Consider the following 7,153-nt stretch of genomic DNA (forward strand, 5'->3'; position numbering starts at 1 on the left):
CCCTCCTTCCCTGGCAGAGCATCTGGTGGATTCGAACCCTGCTCCTCTAGGACTGTAGTTGCAGCTCCTTACCACTAGGCCACCAGAGCTCCCCTTCCCTTCCATATTGTAGTGTGGGTCTTCTTTGTTCACTAGTATTTTACTTCTTTTCCTACCCTTGGTAACCACCAATAATGATTCTATCTGCCTATAAACTTTTATTTAGCTTTTTATAATGTTTTTGTGATTGTTGATTGCCTTCGAGTTGAGCATGACTCATAGCGACCCTATGAACAAAAGGCCTAAAGCCCCTGTACAACTATCGACATTTATCAAAGTTCATAGATAATAATAGTGCTCTTATATAATATTTAGGGAGCCCTGGTGGCCTAGTGGAAAGAAGCTGAACTGTAATCCTGAAAGTATGCCATTAGAAACCACCAGCTGCTCCGTAGGTAATAGTTGGGCAGTCTCCTCCCTTGCAATTAGACTGCCTCTGAAAACCCACTGGAGGGTCAGCTGTGGGTTGGTTCTGACTCAGTGGTACACAACAACAACAACATATAATATTTGTCCTTTTGTGACTATCTTTGTTTAATCCAATATACTATCCTTTAGATTCATCCATGTTGTTCAGTGTTAACTGAAACTTTAATATTGGCATAATACTCATCTTGTGAATATTTCTTTACTCATTATCCATTGACAGACACATATTCTATATCTTTGCTTTTGTAAAGAAAGCTGGAGTGAACATGAATGTGCTTATAACTGTGTGGTAGTTCTTATTTCTTTGGGATATAGACCTTATAGCGATATAGATGTGTTAAATGGTATTTCTGTTTTCAACTTTCTTAGGAAACACCACATTGTCTTTCATAGATAGGGGTATTCTGTTCAATATTCTTACGAGCAGTGTGTGAGAGTTCCAATCTCTCTACACTCTCAACAACATTTGTTGTTTACTGTCTTGCTGAACATTATTGTTGTTGCTGGGTTGAGATTCTATCCTGTTGTTTTGATTTGTATCTTTAATAGCTGATCATCTTGACCATTTCTTCATTGCTTGTCATTTGATTGTCTTCATAAGTGAAGTGTCTTTTCATGTCATCTGCTTATTTTTTTATATATTTTGGGGAGATAGAGTTCAATCCAAGATAGTTACCAAGGGTTGGAATTGACTCAACATCAGGAGGTTTGGTTTTGTTATGGTGTTTTATTATGGCATTCTTCTTTTGCATGGTTCTAATGAACCATTTACATATATTACCATCCATATGTTAACCAGTCCCATTTTGGGATTTAGACATATTTGGAAAGAACTCTCTCTTGGACTCACAGAGCCCTTTGGCTCAGCTCTGATTTGCTCGCAGTAGTAATTCACTGTTGCCTAGCACAGTGACCAGCACCTGGAGATTATCTATTGGTAGCTTCCAAACCTCACATCACATAGTTTCATTTTCAGACAGCCCTCAGTGGTTTGATGTTGACCAGAGGACAGTTTTGGTTGGCAGCACCCATGGGTTGTACAGGATAGACTATCGGAAAGACAGCGTATCCACATAGAAAGGAGTTATTGTTAAGGGAAGGGGCCTGGCTGGGAAAATAAGAAGACTTAGCTGCCTGTGGCAATACATAGTTCCAAAAGTGGCCTTACTGGCTGTAACAACATACTAGTACAAAGAAGGATATGGACATTTTAATTACTTTTGTGATTCACCCCCCTGTAGTTTTTAGACCTCAGTCTTCCACATTCTTTGGGATCAGAATTGCTGCATACGCAGGCACTTGTGTAATGGAGTGTATTGAATTACAGCTAAAAACTTAGAACTGGTCATTATTACCATGTGACCCTTTATACTCTCCTCTCTCCTCTATGCTTTTTAAAAAAAATTTATTTTATGTTGGTTTGCTTATGAAGTTCATATATACTGTGCTTCACTCTGTTCTTCATTCACCTTGTGTTTCATACAATCATTCCCATGCATCTGTGCTTTTTTTAAATTTGGAGTTGGTAACACCAGGTACTAATGGTTACTGTTTGATGACTCTGAACTAATTTGAATTAAAAGGAGAAATTTGTGAAATTTGTGAGAATGAAACAGTGTAGATCTTTCATCTCCCTTTGTCCTGTGTACACAGGGTGCTTTACAGCGATTGTTGGTAGCCCCGAGACAGCCATTCCCTGTTTATTCTCCTTTCTGTATTGGTGAAAGTCACCAATTATTTATTTAACTGAGATTTAGAAGTTGGAGTTGGAACCAGGTAGGTGATTCTTCTGCCTGGCCCTAGACACATTCATGCTACACACAGGTGGGTTGTGTGATTCTATAATAATTTATCACACTATGTGATAACAACCTTGAATTTGGTTATACTGGCCAGGGTAAATATGGAATGCCTCTCTCCTGGGGTAGACATGGAATTCACTCTCTTCCAGAGAGTGAGTCTTGAATAAACCAAGTAACTTTAGTATCCCAGACCTGTTGCCAGTGACTGGTTAACAAATAGGCACATGATACCCATTGAGTCTCATTGTACAGAGAACAGAAAGATGTTGGCAAAGAGAACAAGTTGACACTGAGAATTACAGAGTGCAAAGATGGAAGGTGCCCAAAACTATGGTAACTTTTGTAGGCCTCTGAATGAGCCAATCCTGGAACTGCTAGTGGTTTTTGACTCATAGTAATCATTGGGTTTTCAAGAAGACTGTTGACTTTTCTCCCTTGGAGCACCTGGTGGATATGCATCACTGACCTTTTGATTTGCAACTGCATACATTGTGCATAATACCAGTGGCTCCAGGAGAAAGGGAGATGGGCAGAGAACCCATAGTTGTTAAATACTAGCTCCGTGCCAGTTACTGGGGTAAGAGTCTGTCAACTCGAGTCCTCAGTAACTTTAGGAAGGTCAACTCAACTCAGAGCTGACCCTCACAGTGGGTTTTCAGAGGCAGTAAATCACACGGGAGGAGACTATCCATCCTTCTTCCATGGAGCAGCTGGTGGATTCGTACTGTGTGCATTTGGAATTGTGGAGCAGCTTCACCACAGTCATCCAGAAGGAAGCATGGTGCAAAGTCAGACTGGACAATCATAGGAGGGCACATTCTAGGAGGACCCTTCTTACCTTTCATAACAGAAATGGCCTGATGGATTAAGTGCCTGGAATCCTAAAAGGCTGTAGATGATGATCTGTCTACATCTATCACCGAGCAAAGTCGGGGAAGCTCTTCCCTGTAGAAGGGGGTGGATGAGCATTCCTGTTGGGAGATGTGTGGTGAGGCACTTTCCTAGCTCTTCAGCTGAATCAAGTTCTCTTAAGTCTGTATTTCCTTCATGGAATGGATAATTGAGGATTGACATCATCTTGGATTGAAAGTTTACCTTGTTAGATGTCTGCTATAAGGATAGGGAACAACTACGTTTCTAAGATTTGAGGGTCAAATGATAAGATGCGTATAAAAATATTTTTAGTGTTGTAAATTATAAAGGAGATACCAAATTTGATAATTTATCTTTTGCAGTGATTTAGTGGTAGGAATTCTTTGTTAGCCATTCTTGCTTTAAGTACATTCCCGAGGAGCTTTTAAGAGTTGTTGTAGTTGTGTACTACTGAGTTGGAATTGACCCATAGCTGACTCTCCAGTGGGTTTTTGGAGGCAGATAATCGCACAGGAGGAGATTGCCCATCCTTCACCTGCAGAGCAGCTGTTGGACTTGAACTGCATGTTCTCAGGATTGCAGCACAGCTTCTTGCTACTAAGTGACTGAAATATGATTTCTCCCAAATGAATCAATCATATTACTTGAGAGTAGCCATGCAGTTACTAGAATTCACAATAAGGTAAATCTGTAGTGGGATTTACTTCAGCAAACAAAAGACCAATCCAAGACATAGGACCAGTGAGTAAAGATGAAAATTCAGGGGACTTTCTACTACGTTTATGAGTCTTGGTGGCACAGTGTTTCAAGGATTTTATTTGTAGTTGAAAAGTCGGTGGTTCAGACTCACCAGCTGCCCTTTTGGAGAAAGATGTGGCAGTCTTCTTTAATAAAGATTTCCATCTTGGAAATCCTATTGTGCAGTTTTATTCTGTCCTGCAGTCTCACTTTGAGTTGGAATTGACTCGATGGCAGTGGTTTGGTGAGGTAAATTTACTGGACATACTTTTCACAAGGTTTTGATTTCTAGGGGGTGTGTGTGCGCGCGCGTGTTTTTGTTACTGAGAAACCAGTAGTAATTTATTTTGAGAAATCTTTGTAAAGGGTTTGAAAAGCCTTTGAAATATGTAAAGATAGTTTTGAAAGAGAAAACCACATGTGGATTGACACCTGGGATGAATTTTAAATCTCCTCCATTGTAGATTTCTAAGGAAATGGATAAGTACTATTTAACTCTTTTGGAGGGAAGTTTTGAAATGGGAATTTCCTATTATGGGAAGAGTCAGAATTTTGGACTAAAGCTATTGAATTAAAAGATAAGCCTGTCTGTTTCTAAATGAAAAAAAAAAAATACAGAGAGAATAAATGATTCTTAAACTGCAAATAGATACAGTTGTAAAATTATTATTAGGAGTTCCTGAAACGTGTGACATGAGAGCTTCCTTCGGAGTGATTCATCCATACAAGCCAGCAATCCTCGAAGTGAGTTCCTGGGAAAATGATCCTTGGGAAATTGATTGGTGTTTTGCAGGAAAAATAAGGGCCCTGGGTGGTGCAAACCATTTGTGCTTGGCTGTTAACTAATTCAGTGTTCCTTGGAGGAAAGGCCTGGGGATCTGCTTCCATTGAGATTACAGCCCAGAAAATCTTAGGGAGCAGTTCTCCTCTGTGTTGATTCAGTGACAACAGATTTAGTTTTTTATGCAGGAAATGGAGTCCCTGGATAGTATAATTTGTTAATGTACCAAAGATGCTAAGCAAGAGGGCACAGGTTTGAATATATGCAGAGCACCCCGGAAGAAAGTCCTGGCAGTCTGCTTTTGAAAAATAAGACATTGAAACTCCTAAAATTACAGTCATGGCCAGGAGACTGGTGGAACCATTGTCGCCACGGCCCTTAGCCGCCCTTTGCACCCCGGTGGCAAAGCTTTCAGACAAAGAATAGGCAGCTCCGTACATTGGACAGTAATACCAGGGAGATTCCCAGCTCTTAGAGCAGTCAGCCACATACGATCACCAAGGGAGCCATTTGTCCAAAGATAAATCTCAGAAGGTAGGAAGAGAGACGTGGAGGGATGAATAGAAACAAGAACTAAAGAGAGAAAGTAGGAAGAATGAGGCTACTATGTGGGGATTGTAATCAATGTCATAATCAAAGTACATGCAAATGCCTGTTGTTTTGTACTGTAGTCTGCTGTGACTCATTATGACCCTCTGAATAGCAGATCTGAACCTTGCCTTTTGTGTGCCATACTCATGGTTTTTTATATGCTCAATCTCATACTTAGTGTCATTGTGTCAATCTATCTTTATTTTTCATTTAAAAATTTTAAAAAATATTACTTTTTTAATAAAACTATGTAGATAGACTCAAAATCTCCCTCCAACACCAACTTAAAAAACCAACCTCATGGCTGTCAAATGGGAATAAAGCCATAACTGACTCTCAAGAGGCGTTTTATTTTATATAAAATTTTTATTTTATACTGGCTTACTTACAGAGTTCATATACATTGTTTTTCACATCAGATCTTTCCCATTTCCTTTACCCATGCTTCTCTCTACCCATCAAAGTGTGTGACCCTATGAACACCACCTCACCTGCACATTCTCACCCCTCCCCTCTTACCCTCCCCTCCTTGGATCTTCACATGCATTTTACTGGTTATCTATTTCTACAAAAATGGTCTTACACGGTATTTGTCCTTGCAGCAAGTAATAAATATTGGAGGGATGTGATGAGATAAGAGCTCTTATACACTGTTGGTGGGATTGCAAAGTGGTACAACCACTCTGGAAGGCAGTTTGGTGTTTTCTCAAAAAAGTTGAACATAGAAATTACATATGACCCAGCTATTCCACTGCTTGGAATATACCTCTAGAAAATTAGAACTGAAGCACAAATGGATATTTGTATACCAGAGTTCATGTTCAAAACTGCCAGAACATTGAAACAGCCCAAATGTCCAACCACAATAGAATGGATAGAGAAATTATGGTACATTCACATGATGGGATACTGTGTAGCATGCAGGAGCAGTGATTTTGAAAATTACTATCTAACTTGGGAGGTCTGAAGAGCATTATGCTGCGTGTCAGTCTTTCTTATTGAGGGTCTTCCTCTCTTCTCTGATCCTCATTCATGTCTTTTTCCAAGGACTAGCCCCTCCTGACGACATGTCCAAATTATGTGAGATGAGGTTTCACCATCCTTGCTCTAAGGAACACTCTGGTTGCACATCCTCTTGTTTCTTCCTGCAGCAGTCTATGGTGTATTTCATATTGTTCTCTAACACCACAATTCAAGGGCATCAACTCTTCTGTCATTTCTGTTCATGCCCAACTTTCAGATACTGAGGAAGCAATTGAAAATACCATGGCCAGTCTGCTCTGTAAACTTTTATTCAAATTGTAATTAAAACTTAAAAAAAAATTAAAGAACATGGAACACATGGAACACAGTTCTCTGACGCCCATGAGGTTGTCATATGTCAGATCCAGCAGCATCTTGTTCATGCAGGGGAAAAAGATTTCTATGGTTAAATCTGGCTAACAGGTTTTTGCTCTTAGCTGCAGAATTTGCAAGCATTCTTAGCACAAATGTCAGTGAGCCCTGGTGATACAGTGGTTAGAACACTCATCTCCTTATCAAAAGGTTTGAACTCCCCAGTCACTAATTGTGTGGAGAAAGATCTGCCTTCTGTAATGATCTATAGCTTTGGAAACCCAATAGGGCAGTTCTGCTGTGCCCTGTAGTCAAATTGAATGAGCAGTAGTGAGTGTAGTACTATATTTATTCTATATCTTCTTGGAGGGAAATAGACTAATATTTCTCAAAACTCATTGAACTGTAGAGGCTTCCTTACAAAGCATTTTGTGACCCTGGAGAATAGAGTTTTGCTCAATTTATAGTAACATCTTAAAGCAAGATTTAGATATCATAATTTCATGGGAGTATCTTTAGTATTTCTTTATTTTTTATTATTATTAAATTTTGTTAATTTTAATGA

The sequence above is a fragment of the Elephantulus edwardii genome, unplaced genomic scaffold, assembly GCF_000299155.1.
Source record: "Elephantulus edwardii isolate Elephantulus edwardi_28Jun2011 unplaced genomic scaffold, EleEdw1.0 scaffold00010, whole genome shotgun sequence".
In the NCBI taxonomy this organism is placed as follows: domain Eukaryota; kingdom Metazoa; phylum Chordata; class Mammalia; order Macroscelidea; family Macroscelididae; genus Elephantulus; species Elephantulus edwardii.